Consider the following 13,790-nt stretch of genomic DNA (forward strand, 5'->3'; position numbering starts at 1 on the left):
AATCTTGCAAAAACAAGTCAAAGTAAAAATAAATACATTACATTCCTGAATCTAAATGTGTCCTGCTGAAATAGCTCAGTTGGGAGAGCGTTAGACTGAAGATCTAAAGGTCCCTGGTTCAATCCCGGGTTTCGGCAAAAGTTTTTTTCTTCACCCATTAAATTTTAAGCAGAAAATAAACAAAGCATATGGACTGACTGTTTACAGAGAATGTAAAAATCCTAATCATTATAACTATCTACAGGAAATAAAATGATAGAAACTTGAGAACTGAACACTTTTAACTTTTGAGGAAAATAATATTTTTTGTAATTTTTCCTTCATTCTGGACGTCATCACTTTGTTTTATTTTAGTTTGACTTAGCTGTATGAGGATTTAAAGGAAACCTGATAGCTAATACGGGCAGCATGTATCAGACACTAGCTGAATGATTTCAGCCATTTATGTTTGACTATGAATCGCTGTGGCATTACTGAGACAAATATGCTTAAATAATATGCCAGGAACAAAGCTGTTTGGGGAAAAAGCCAGGAAGGCAAAAGACACAAGCCCCAACTCAGGACCGTCATCTTTCATTCTAAAAATAGGGGTTTCTACGTTAATGGTAAGACAAAGAATCCACAGATTTGGCATTTCTCTAGCGAGGAGAGCCCACTTAAAATGTATGGGGTGCTTGTCTCCATAAGCGCAAGCTGGGCACTAAACTGGCTTATTTGCAATTCTGGATGTTGCAGAGTGAAAACATATGTTGGACAATTATAGTAATTGCTGGTGTTGATGAATTCATTGTGAGGAGTAATTTATAAAATGGGATCACTTTGGAGGGGTTTCTGCTGTTTTGGTACTTTTGGAACTCCGCAAATGTCACCCTCAAAATATTCTTGCAAAATCTGCATTCCCAAAACCCAAATAGCGCTCTTACTTTCAAAGCCCTGCTGTGTGACCAAACAGTAGTTTATGAAGACATATGGGGCATCACCGCATTTCAATGAAATTGTGCAACTTTAGATATTTTCACAAGAAAAACTAAATATATATTGAACTAAATTTACCATTAATATAAAGTACAATGTGTTACAAAATAACACTATCAGAATCACGGGGATATGTTAAGCATTCCAGTGTTATTGCCACATAAATTGTTACATGTCAGATTTATAAAACGGTGCTTGGTCATGAAGCTCAAAATTGGCTGTAACTAATAGGTTACAAATCAATATTAAAATAAAAGAAATCATGGCATATTTCCTTTCATCACAAGTAGTGCTCATCTTTCTACTGCTTAGCTTAGAAAGAGTTAAATTACAAAAGCCAGAAGTAGTCAGGATGGCCGAGCGGTCTAAGGCGCTGCGTTCAGGTCGCAGACTTTTCTGGAGGCGTGGGTTCGAATCCCTCTTCTGACATTAGAATTTTCTTTCAAGAAATTTTACAGCTTCACTCCTGTTACTGATTAGTTGGGGGTCCGCTCTATTGGTGGCAATCTCAAATCGATAACTAAAAGTGATGGGGCTTAGCAAAACCAATTCTCAACGTTGGCACTTTGGCAGTATTCCTTGGGGTCCTTGAGGCAAATCTTAAATGTTCGGAATTTGTGCTTTCACAAAAGACTTCTGGGAACAATCATTATACCTATCTACAGGAAATAAAATGATAGAAACTTGAGAACTGAACACTTTTAACTTTTGAGGAAAATAATATTTTTTGTAATTTTTCCTTCATTCTGGACGTCATCACTTTGTTTTATTTTAGTTTGACTTAGCTGTATGAGGATTTAAAGGAAACCTGATAGCTAATACGGGCAGCATGTATCAGACACTAGCTGAATTATTTCAGCCATTTATGTTTGACTATGAATCGCTGTGGCATTACTGAGACAAATATGCTTAAATAATATGCCAGGAACAAAGCTGTTTGGGGAAAAAGCCAGGAAGGCAAAAAACACAAGCCCCAACTCAGGACCGTCATCTTTCATTCTAAAAATAGGGGTTTTTACGTTAATGGTAAGACAAAGAATCCACAGATTTGGCATTTCTCTAGCGAGGAGAGCCCACTTAAAATGTATGGGGTGCTTGTCTCCATAAGCGCAAGCTGGGCACTAAACTGGCTTATTTGCAATTCTGGATGTTGCAGAGTGAAAACATATGTTGGACAATAATAGTAATTGCTGGTGTTGATGAATTCATTGTGAGGAGTAATTTATAAAATGGGATCACTTTGGAGGGGTTTCTGCTGTTTTGGTACTTTTGAAACTCCGCAAATGTCACCCTCAAAATATTCTTGCAAAATCTGCATTCCCAAAACCCAAATAGCGCTCTTACTTTAAAAGCCCTGCTGTGTGACCAAACAGTAGTTTCTGAAGACATATGGGGCATCACCGCATTTCAATGAAATTGTGCAACTTTAGATATTTTCACAAGAAAAACTAAATATATATTGACCTAAATTTACCATTAATATAAAGTACAATGTGTTACAAAATAACACTATCAGAATCACGGGGATATGTTAAGCATTCCAGTGTTATTGCCACATAAATTGATACATGTCAGATTTAAAAAACGGTGCTTGGTCATGAAGCTCAAAATTGGCTGTAACTAATAGGTTACAAATCAATATTAAAATAAAAGAAATCATGGCATATTTCCTTTCATCACAAGTAGTGCTCATCTTTCTACTGCTTAGCTTAGAAAGAGTTAAATTACAAAAGCCAGAAGTAGTCAGGATGGCCGAGCAGTCTAAGGCGCTGCGTTCAGGTCGCAGTCTCTTCTGGAGGCGTGGGTTCGAATCCCTCTTCTGACATTAGAATTTTCTTTCAAGAAATTTTACAGCTTCACTCCTGTTACTGATTAGTTGGGGGTCCGCTCTATTGGTGGCAATCTCAAATCGATAACTAAAAGTGATGGGGCTTAGCAAAACCAATTCTCAACGTTGGCACTTTGGCAGTATTCCTTGGGGTCCTTGAGGCAAATCTTAAATGTTCGGAATTTGTGCTTTCACAAAAGACTTCTGGGAACATCAAATAGTTTCTTTGTGCATATGTTAGTTGTTGCTTTGGCATCGGAAAAATACTGTTGATAGGACAATGGGAGGGACTATTTCATCTCTATGTGTTCTCTGTCCCTATTAGGGCAGAGAGTGAACCTCCTAAGGTGCTGTCGTGGAAGATTCCTAGAAACCGAATTACCAGTAAGTCTAATTTCAGATTTTTTTACCTCAATGCATCAATAGACTATATATATACTTAATAAACAAAAGCTAAAAGAGCAGATGAACATAGTTTAACAAGTCTGAAATGCGCATGTGATACTGACATCAAAGTTTCACCACATTTTGGGACAAATGTTTTCACTTTCAACATTAACAATCAGTAGAATATTTTCTCTAAATTTGCATCTCCTATCTTCACTCCAATTGTTTGCACCTAAGAAAAAAATAAAGCTTGATGCAACATTATGCTTACAAATTGTGTTTTATGCTCAATCATCACCTGTCCTACAGAGACACAGTCAGAATTACCCTGGCGAATTGAGTAAATTTGAAAATGTAAAAAAAATGCAGAATTGCTGTTTTTTCTATTCATTCACAAAGAATTAATGTAAGTTGTTAAATATGTACGCAAAATAGCGGGACTTTCAAATATTGATAATCTTGCAAAAACAAGTCAAAGTAAAAATAAATACATTACATTCCTGAATCTAAATGTGTCCTGCTGAAATAGCTCAGTTGGGAGAGCGTTAGACTGAAGATCTAAAGGTCCCTGGTTCAATCCCGGGTTTCGGCAAAAGTTTTTTTCTTCACCCATTAAATTTTAAGCAGAAAATAAACAAAGCATATGGACTGACTGTTTACAGAGAATGTAAAAATCCTAATCATTATAACTATCTACAGGAAATAAAATGATAGAAACTTGAGAACTGAACACTTTTAACTTTTGAGGAAAATAATATTTTTTGTAATTTTTCCTTCATTCTGGACGTCATCACTTTGTTTTATTTTAGTTTGACTTAGCTGTATGAGGATTTAAAGGAAACCTGATAGCTAATACGGGCAGCATGTATCAGACACTAGCTGAATGATTTCAGCCATTTATGTTTGACTATGAATCGCTGTGGCATTACTGAGACAAATATGCTTAAATAATATGCCAGGAACAAAGCTGTTTGGGGAAAAAGCCAGGAAGGCAAAAAACACAAGCCCCAACTCAGGACCGTCATCTTTCATTCTAAAAATAGGGGTTTCTACGTTAATGGTAAGACAAAGAATCCACAGATTTGGCATTTCTCTAGCGAGGAGAGCCCACTTAAAATGTATGGGGTGCTTGTCTCCATAAGCGCAAGCTGGGCACTAAACTGGCTTATTTGCAATTCTGGATGTTGCAGAGTGAAAACATATGTTGGACAATTATAGTAATTGCTGGTGTTGATGAATTCATTGTGAGGAGTAATTTATAAAATGGGATCACTTTGGAGGGGTTTCTGCTGTTTTGGTACTTTTGGAACTCCGCAAATGTCACCCTCAAAATATTCTTGCAAAATCTGCATTCCCAAAACCCAAATAGCGCTCTTACTTTCAAAGCCCTGCTGTGTGACCAAACAGTAGTTTATGAAGACATATGGGGCATCACCGCATTTCAATGAAATTGTGCAACTTTAGATATTTTCACAAGAAAAACTAAATATATATTGAACTAAATTTACCATTAATATAAAGTACAATGTGTTACAAAATAACACTATCAGAATCACGGGGATATGTTAAGCATTCCAGTGTTATTGCCACATAAATTGTTACATGTCAGATTTATAAAACGGTGCTTGGTCATGAAGCTCAAAATTGGCTGTAACTAATAGGTTACAAATCAATATTAAAATAAAAGAAATCATGGCATATTTCCTTTCATCACAAGTAGTGCTCATCTTTCTACTGCTTAGCTTAGAAAGAGTTAAATTACAAAAGCCAGAAGTAGTCAGGATGGCCGAGCGGTCTAAGGCGCTGCGTTCAGGTCGCAGAGTTTTCTGGAGGCGTGGGTTCGAATCCCTCTTCTGACATTAGAATTTTCTTTCAAGAAATTTTACAGCTTCACTCCTGTTACTGATTAGTTGGGGGTCCGCTCTATTGGTGGCAATCTCAAATCGATAACTAAAAGTGATGGGGCTTAGCAAAACCAATTCTCAACGTTGGCACTTTGGCAGTATTCCTTGGGGTCCTTGAGGCAAATCTTAAATGTTCGGAATTTGTGCTTTCACAAAAGACTTCTGGGAACAATCATTATACCTATCTACAGGAAATAAAATGATAGAAACTTGAGAACTGAACACTTTTAACTTTTGAGGAAAATAATATTTTTTGTAATTTTTCCTTCATTCTGGACGTCATCACTTTGTTTTATTTTAGTTTGACTTAGCTGTATGAGGATTTAAAGGAAACCTGATAGCTAATACGGGCAGCATGTATCAGACACTAGCTGAATTATTTCAGCCATTTATGTTTGACTATGAATCGCTGTGGCATTACTGAGACAAATATGCTGAAATAATATGCCAGGAACAAAGCTGTTTGGGGAAAAAGCCAGGAAGGCAAAAAACACAAGCCCCAACTCAGGACCGTCATCTTTCATTCTAAAAATAGGGGTTTTTACGTTAATGGTAAGACAAAGAATCCACAGATTTGGCATTTCTCTAGCGAGGAGAGCCCACTTAAAATGTATGGGGTGCTTGTCTCCATAAGCGCAAGCTGGGCACTAAACTGGCTTATTTGCAATTCTGGATGTTGCAGAGTGAAAACATATGTTGGACAATAATAGTAATTGCTGGTGTTGATGAATTCATTGTGAGGAGTAATTTATAAAATGGGATCACTTTGGAGGGGTTTCTGCTGTTTTGGTACTTTTGAAACTCCGCAAATGTCACCCTCAAAATATTCTTGCAAAATCTGCATTCCCAAAACCCAAATAGCGCTCTTACTTTAAAAGCCCTGCTGTGTGACCAAACAGTAGTTTCTGAAGACATATGGGGCATCACCGCATTTCAATGAAATTGTGCAACTTTAGATATTTTCACAAGAAAAACTAAATATATATTGACCTAAATTTACCATTAATATAAAGTACAATGTGTTACAAAATAACACTATCAGAATCACGGGGATATGTTAAGCATTCCAGTGTTATTGCCACATAAATTGATACATGTCAGATTTAAAAAACGGTGCTTGGTCATGAAGCTCAAAATTGGCTGTAACTAATAGGTTACAAATCAATATTAAAATAAAAGAAATCATGGCATATTTCCTTTCATCACAAGTAGTGCTCATCTTTCTACTGCTTAGCTTAGAAAGAGTTAAATTACAAAAGCCAGAAGTAGTCAGGATGGCCGAGCGGTCTAAGGCGCTGCGTTCAGGTCGCAGTCTCTTCTGGAGGCGTGGGTTCGAATCCCTCTTCTGACATTAGAATTTTCTTTCAAGAAATTTTACAGCTTCACTCCTGTTACTGATTAGTTGGGGGTCCGCTCTATTGGTGGCAATCTCAAATCGATAACTAAAAGTGATGGGGCTTAGCAAAACCAATTCTCAACGTTGGCACTTTGGCAGTATTCCTTGGGGTCCTTGAGGCAAATCTTAAATGTTCGGAATTTGTGCTTTCACAAAAGACTTCTGGGAACATCAAATAGTTTCTTTGTGCATATGTTAGTGGTTGCTTTGGCATCGGAAAAATACTGTTGATAGGACAATGGGAGGGACTATTTCATCTCTATGTGTTCTCTGTCCCTATTAGGGCAGAGAGTGAACCTCCTAAGGTGCTGTCGTGGAAGATTCCTAGAAACCGAATTACCAGTAAGTCTAATTTCAGATTTTTTTACCTCAATGCATCAATAGACTATATATATACTTAATAAACAAAAGCTAAAAGAGCAGATGAACATAGTTTAACAAGTCTGAAATGCGCATGTGATACTGACATCAAAGTTTCACCACATTTTGGGACAAATGTTTTCACTTTCAACATTAACAATCAGTAGAATATTTTCTCTAAATTTGCATCTCCTATCTTCACTCCAATTGTTTGCACCTAAGAAAAAAATAAAGCTTGATGCAACATTATGCTTACAAATTGTGTTTTATGCTCAATCATCACCTGTCCTACAGAGACACAGTCAGAATTACCCTGGCGAATTGAGTAAATTTGAAAATGTAAAAAAAATGCAGAATTGCTGTTTTTTCTATTCATTCACAAAGAATTAATGTAAGTTGTTAAATATGTACGCAAAATAGCGGGACTTTCAAATATTGATAATCTTGCAAAAACAAGTCAAAGTAAAAATAAATACATTACATTCCTGAATCTAAATGTGTCCTGCTGAAATAGCTCAGTTGGGAGAGCGTTAGACTGAAGATCTAAAGGTCCCTGGTTCAATCCCGGGTTTCGGCAAAAGTTTTTTTCTTCACCCATTAAATTTTAAGCAGAAAATAAACAAAGCATATGGACTGACTGTTTACAGAGAATGTAAAAATCCTAATCATTATAACTATCTACAGGAAATAAAATGATAGAAACTTGAGAACTGAACACTTTTAACTTTTGAGGAAAATAATATTTTTTGTAATTTTTCCTTCATTCTGGACGTCATCACTTTGTTTTATTTTAGTTTGACTTAGCTGTATGAGGATTTAAAGGAAACCTGATAGCTAATACGGGCAGCATGTATCAGACACTAGCTGAATGATTTCAGCCATTTATGTTTGACTATGAATCGCTGTGGCATTACTGAGACAAATATGCTTAAATAATATGCCAGGAACAAAGCTGTTTGGGGAAAAAGCCAGGAAGGCAAAAAACACAAGCCCCAACTCAGGACCGTCATCTTTCATTCTAAAAATAGGGGTTTCTACGTTAATGGTAAGACAAAGAATCCACAGATTTGGCATTTCTCTAGCGAGGAGAGCCCACTTAAAATGTATGGGGTGCTTGTCTCCATAAGCGCAAGCTGGGCACTAAACTGGCTTATTTGCAATTCTGGATGTTGCAGAGTGAAAACATATGTTGGACAATTATAGTAATTGCTGGTGTTGATGAATTCATTGTGAGGAGTAATTTATAAAATGGGATCACTTTGGAGGGGTTTCTGCTGTTTTGGTACTTTTGGAACTCCGCAAATGTCACCCTCAAAATATTCTTGCAAAATCTGCATTCCCAAAACCCAAATAGCGCTCTTACTTTCAAAGCCCTGCTGTGTGACCAAACAGTAGTTTATGAAGACATATGGGGCATCACCGCATTTCAATGAAATTGTGCAACTTTAGATATTTTCACAAGAAAAACTAAATATATATTGAACTAAATTTACCATTAATATAAAGTACAATGTGTTACAAAATAACACTATCAGAATCACGGGGATATGTTAAGCATTCCAGTGTTATTGCCACATAAATTGTTACATGTCAGATTTATAAAACGGTGCTTGGTCATGAAGCTCAAAATTGGCTGTAACTAATAGGTTACAAATCAATATTAAAATAAAAGAAATCATGGCATATTTCCTTTCATCACAAGTAGTGCTCATCTTTCTACTGCTTAGCTTAGAAAGAGTTAAATTACAAAAGCCAGAAGTAGTCAGGATGGCCGAGCGGTCTAAGGCGCTGCGTTCAGGTCGCAGTCTCTTCTGGAGGCGTGGGTTCGAATCCCTCTTCTGACATTAGAATTTTCTTTCAAGAAATTTTACAGCTTCACTCCTGTTACTGATTAGTTGGGGGTCCGCTCTATTGGTGGCAATCTCAAATCGATAACTAAAAGTGATGGGGCTTAGCAAAACCAATTCTCAACGTTGGCACTTTGGCAGTATTCCTTGGGGTCCTTGAGGCAAATCTTAAATGTTCGGAATTTGTGCTTTCACAAATGACTTCTGGGAACAATCATTATACCTATCTACAGGAAATAAAATGATAGAAACTTGAGAACTGAACACTTTTAACTTTTGAGGAAAATAATATTTTTTGTAATTTTTCCTTCATTCTGGACGTCATCACTTTGTTTTATTTTAGTTTGACTTAGCTGTATGAGGATTTAAAGGAAACCTGATAGCTAATACGGGCAGCATGTATCAGACACTAGCTGAATTATTTCAGCCATTTATGTTTGACTATGAATCGCTGTGGCATTACTGAGACAAATATGCTTAAATAATATGCCAGGAACAAAGCTGTTTGGGGAAAAAGCCAGGAAGGCAAAAAACACAAGCCCCAACTCAGGACCGTCATCTTTCATTCTAAAAATAGGGGTTTTTACGTTAATGGTAAGAAAAAGAATCCACAGATTTGGCATTTCTCTAGCGAGGAGAGCCCACTTAAAATGTATGGGGTGCTTGTCTCCATAAGCGCAAGCTGGGCACTAAACTGGCTTATTTGCAATTCTGGATGTTGCAGAGTGAAAACATATGTTGGACAATAATAGTAATTGCTGGTGTTGATGAATTCATTGTGAGGAGTAATTTATAAAATGGGATCACTTTGGAGGGGTTTCTGCTGTTTTGGTACTTTTGAAACTCCGCAAATGTCACCCTCAAAATATTCTTGCAAAATCTGCATTCCCAAAACCCAAATAGCGCTCTTACTTTCAAAGCCCTGCTGTGTGACCAAACAGTAGTTTCTGAAGACATATGGGGCATCACCGCATTTCAATGAAATTGTGCAACTTTAGATATTTTCACAAGAAAAACTAAATATATATTGACCTAAATTTACCATTAATATAAAGTACAATGTGTTACAAAATAACACTATCAGAATCACGGGGATATGTTAAGCATTCCAGTGTTATTGCCACATAAATTGATACATGTCAGATTTAAAAAACGGTGCTTGGTCATGAAGCTCAAAATTGGCTGTAACTAATAGGTTACAAATCAATATTAAAATAAAAGAAATCATGGCATATTTCCTTTCATCACAAGTAGTGCTCATCTTTCTACTGCTTAGCTTAGAAAGAGTTAAATTACAAAAGCCAGAAGTAGTCAGGATGGCCGAGCGGTCTAAGGCGCTGCGTTCAGGTCGCAGTCTCTTCTGGAGGTGTGGGTTTGAATCCCTCTTCTGACATTAGAATTTTCTTTCAAGAAATTTTACAGCTTCACTCCTGTTACTGATTAGTTGGGGGTCCGCTCTATTGGTGGCAATCTCAAATCGATAACTAAAAGTGATGGGGCTTAGCAAAACCAATTCTCAACGTTGGCACTTTGGCAGTATTCCTTGGGGTCCTTGAGGCAAATCTTAAATGTTCGGAATTTGTGCTTTCACAAAAGACTTCTGGGAACATCAAATAGTTTCTTTGTGCATATGTTAGTTGTTGCTTTGGCATCGGAAAAATACTGTTGATAGGACAATGGGAGGGACTATTTCATCTCTATGTGTTCTCTGTCCCTATTAGGGCAGAGAGTGAACCTCCTAAGGTGCTGTCGTGGAAGATTCCTAGAAACCGAATTACCAGTAAGTCTAATTTCAGATTTTTTTACCTCAATGCATCAATAGACTATATATATACTTAATAAACAAAAGCTAAAAGAGCAGATGAACATAGTTTAACAAGTCTGAAATGCGCATGTGATACTGACATCAAAGTTTCACCACATTTTGGGACAAATGTTTTCACTTTCAACATTAACAATCAGTAGAATATTTTCTCTAAATTTGCATCTCCTATCTTCACTCCAATTGTTTGCACCTAAGAAAAAAATAAAGCTTGATGCAACATTATGCTTACAAATTGTGTTTTATGCTCAATCATCACCTGTCCTACAGAGACACAGTCAGAATTACCCTGGCGAATTGAGTAAATTTGAAAATGTAAAAAAAATGCAGAATTGCTGTTTTTTCTATTCATTCACAAAGAATTAATGTAAGTTGTTAAATATGTACGCAAAATAGCGGGACTTTCAAATATTGATAATCTTGCAAAAACAAGTCAAAGTAAAAATAAATACATTACATTCCTGAATCTAAATGTGTCCTGCTGAAATAGCTCAGTTGGGAGAGCGTTAGACTGAAGATCTAAAGGTCCCTGGTTCAATCCCGGGTTTCGGCAAAAGTTTTTTTCTTCACCCATTAAATTTTAAGCAGAAAATAAACAAAGCATATGGACTGACTGTTTACAGAGAATGTAAAAATCCTAATCATTATAACTATCTACAGGAAATAAAATGATAGAAACTTGAGAACTGAACACTTTTAACTTTTGAGGAAAATAATATTTTTTGTAATTTTTCCTTCATTCTGGACGTCATCACTTTGTTTTATTTTAGTTTGACTTAGCTGTATGAGGATTTAAAGGAAACCTGATAGCTAATACGGGCAGCATGTATCAGACACTAGCTGAATGATTTCAGCCATTTATGTTTGACTATGAATCGCTGTGGCATTACTGAGACAAATATGCTTAAATAATATGCCAGGAACAAAGCTGTTTGGGGAAAAAGCCAGGAAGGCAAAAAACACAAGCCCCAACTCAGGACCGTCATCTTTCATTCTAAAAATAGGGGTTTCTACGTTAATGGTAAGACAAAGAATCCACAGATTTGGCATTTCTCTAGCGAGGAGAGCCCACTTAAAATGTATGGGGTGCTTGTCTCCATAAGCGCAAGCTGGGCACTAAACTGGCTTATTTGCAATTCTGGATGTTGCAGAGTGAAAACATATGTGGGACAATAATAGTAATTGCTGGTGTTGATGAATTCATTGTGAGGAGTAATTTATAAAATGGGATCACTTTGGAGGGGTTTCTGCTGTTTTGGTACTTTTGGAACTCCGCAAATGTCACCCTCAAAATATTCTTGCAAAATCTGCATTCCCAAAACCCAAATAGCGCTCTTACTTTCAAAGCCCTGCTGTGTGACCAAACAGTAGTTTATGAAGACATATGGGGCATCACCGCATTTCAATGAAATTGTGCAACTTTAGATATTTTCACAAGAAAAACTAAATATATATTGACCTAAATTTACCATTAATATAAAGTACAATGTGTTACAAAATAACACTATCAGAATCACGGGGATATGTTAAGCATTCCAGTGTTATTGCCACATAAATTGTTACATGTCAGATTTATAAAACGGTGCTTGGTCATGAAGCTCAAAATTGGCTGTAACTAATAGGTTACAAATCAATATTAAAATAAAAGAAATCATGGCATATTTCCTTTCATCACAAGTAGTGCTCATCTTTCTACTGCTTAGCTTAGAAAGAGTTAAATTACAAAAGCCAGAAGTAGTCAGGATGGCCGAGCGGTCTAAGGCGCTGCGTTCAGGTCGCAGTCTCTTCTGGAAGCGTGGGTTCGAATCCCTCTTCTGACATTAGAATTTTCTTTCAAGAAATTTTACAGCTTCACTCCTGTTACTGATTAGTTGGGGGTCCGCTCTATTGGTGGCAATCTCAAATCGATAACTAAAAGTGATGGGGCTTAGCAAAACCAATTCTCAACGTTGGCACTTTGGCAGTATTCCTTGGGGTCCTTGAGGCAAATCTTAAATGTTCGGAATTTGTGCTTTCACAAAAGTCTTCTGGGAACAATCATTATAACTATCTACAGGAAATAAAATGATAGAAACTTGAGAACTGAACACTTTTAACTTTTGAGGAAAATAATATTTTTTGTAATTTTTCCTTCATTCTGGACGTCATCACTTTGTTTTATTTTAGTTTGACTTAGCTGTATGAGGATTTAAAGGAAACCTAATAGCTAATACGGGCAGCATGTATCAGACACTAGCTGAATGATTTCAGCCATTTATGTGTGACTATGAATCGCTGTGGCATTACTGAGACAAATATGCTTAAATAATATGCCAGGAACAAAGCTGTTTGGGGAAAAAGCCACAAAGGCAAAAAACACAAGCCCCAACTCAGGACCGTCATCTTTCATTCTAAAAATAGGGGTTTCTACGTTAATGGTAAGACAAAGAATCCACAGATTTGGCATTTCTCTAGCGAGGAGAGCCCACTTAAAATGTATGGGGTGCTTGTCTCCATAAGCGCAAGCTGGGCACTAAACTGGCTTATTTGCAATTCTGGATGTTGCAGAGTGAAAACATATGTTGGACAATAATAGTAATTGCTGGTGTTGATGAATTCATTGTGAGGAGTAATTTATAAAATGGGATCACTTTGGAGGGGTTTCTGCTGTTTTGGTACTTTTGGAACTCCGCAAATGTCACCCTCAAAATATTCTTGCAAAATCTGCATTCCCAAAACCCAAATAGCGCTCTTACTTTCAAAGCCCTGCTGTGTGACCAAACAGTAGTTTATGAAGACATATGGGGCATCACCGCATTTCAATGAAATTGTGCAACTTTAGATATTTTCACAAGAAAAACTAAATATATATTGACCTAAATTTACCATTAATATAAAGTACAATGTGTTACAAAATAACACTATCAGAATCACGGGGATATGTTAAGCATTCCAGTGTTATTGCCACATAAATTGTTACATGTCAGATTTATAAAACGGTGCTTGGTCATGAAGCTCAAAATTGGCTGTAACTAATAGGTTACAAATCAATATTAAAATAAAAGAAATCATGGCATATTTCCTTTCATCACAAGTAGTGCTCATCTTTCTACTGCTTAGCTTAGAAAGAGTTAAATTACAAAAGCCAGAAGTAGTCAGGATGGCCGAGCGGTCTAAGGCGCTGCGTTCAGGTCGCAGTCTCTTCTGGAGGCGTGGGTTCGAATCCCTCTTCTGACATTAGAATTTTCTTTCAAGAAATTTTACAGCTTCACTCCTGTTACTGATTAGTTGG

General features: G+C 36.7%; 12 non-coding genes across 12 annotated transcripts; all 12 read left to right on the forward strand.

The window, feature by feature from the left end:
* Positions 1 to 64: 64 nt before the first annotated feature.
* On the forward strand, positions 65 to 137 carry TRNAF-GAA (transfer RNA phenylalanine (anticodon GAA)). The gene has a single exon. It is a non-coding gene; the product is annotated as a tRNA-Phe (tRNA).
* A 1,184-nt stretch (positions 138 to 1,321) lies between these two features.
* TRNAL-CAG (transfer RNA leucine (anticodon CAG)) lies at positions 1,322 to 1,404 on the forward strand. The gene has a single exon. It is a non-coding gene; the product is annotated as a tRNA-Leu (tRNA).
* A 1,313-nt stretch (positions 1,405 to 2,717) lies between these two features.
* On the forward strand, positions 2,718 to 2,800 carry TRNAL-CAG (transfer RNA leucine (anticodon CAG)). The gene has a single exon. It is a non-coding gene; the product is annotated as a tRNA-Leu (tRNA).
* Positions 2,801 to 3,709: 909 nt separating this feature from the next.
* Positions 3,710 to 3,782, forward strand: TRNAF-GAA (transfer RNA phenylalanine (anticodon GAA)). Its single transcript has one exon. It is a non-coding gene; the product is annotated as a tRNA-Phe (tRNA).
* Positions 3,783 to 4,966: 1,184 nt separating this feature from the next.
* Positions 4,967 to 5,049, forward strand: TRNAL-CAG (transfer RNA leucine (anticodon CAG)). The gene has a single exon. It is a non-coding gene; the product is annotated as a tRNA-Leu (tRNA).
* Positions 5,050 to 6,362: 1,313 nt separating this feature from the next.
* TRNAL-CAG (transfer RNA leucine (anticodon CAG)) lies at positions 6,363 to 6,445 on the forward strand. Its single transcript has one exon. It is a non-coding gene; the product is annotated as a tRNA-Leu (tRNA).
* A 909-nt stretch (positions 6,446 to 7,354) lies between these two features.
* Positions 7,355 to 7,427, forward strand: TRNAF-GAA (transfer RNA phenylalanine (anticodon GAA)). Its single transcript has one exon. It is a non-coding gene; the product is annotated as a tRNA-Phe (tRNA).
* A 1,184-nt stretch (positions 7,428 to 8,611) lies between these two features.
* On the forward strand, positions 8,612 to 8,694 carry TRNAL-CAG (transfer RNA leucine (anticodon CAG)). The gene has a single exon. It is a non-coding gene; the product is annotated as a tRNA-Leu (tRNA).
* A 1,313-nt stretch (positions 8,695 to 10,007) lies between these two features.
* On the forward strand, positions 10,008 to 10,090 carry TRNAL-CAG (transfer RNA leucine (anticodon CAG)). The gene has a single exon. It is a non-coding gene; the product is annotated as a tRNA-Leu (tRNA).
* A 909-nt stretch (positions 10,091 to 10,999) lies between these two features.
* On the forward strand, positions 11,000 to 11,072 carry TRNAF-GAA (transfer RNA phenylalanine (anticodon GAA)). Its single transcript has one exon. It is a non-coding gene; the product is annotated as a tRNA-Phe (tRNA).
* A 1,184-nt stretch (positions 11,073 to 12,256) lies between these two features.
* TRNAL-CAG (transfer RNA leucine (anticodon CAG)) lies at positions 12,257 to 12,339 on the forward strand. Its single transcript has one exon. It is a non-coding gene; the product is annotated as a tRNA-Leu (tRNA).
* Positions 12,340 to 13,652: 1,313 nt separating this feature from the next.
* TRNAL-CAG (transfer RNA leucine (anticodon CAG)) lies at positions 13,653 to 13,735 on the forward strand. The gene has a single exon. It is a non-coding gene; the product is annotated as a tRNA-Leu (tRNA).
* Positions 13,736 to 13,790: the final 55 nt, after the last annotated feature.

Source organism: Phyllobates terribilis, unplaced genomic scaffold, assembly GCF_046119375.1.
Source record: "Phyllobates terribilis strain yellow unplaced genomic scaffold, ASM4611937v1 Scaffold_5206__1_contigs__length_53453, whole genome shotgun sequence".
Taxonomy (NCBI): Eukaryota; Metazoa; Chordata; class Amphibia; order Anura; family Dendrobatidae; genus Phyllobates; species Phyllobates terribilis.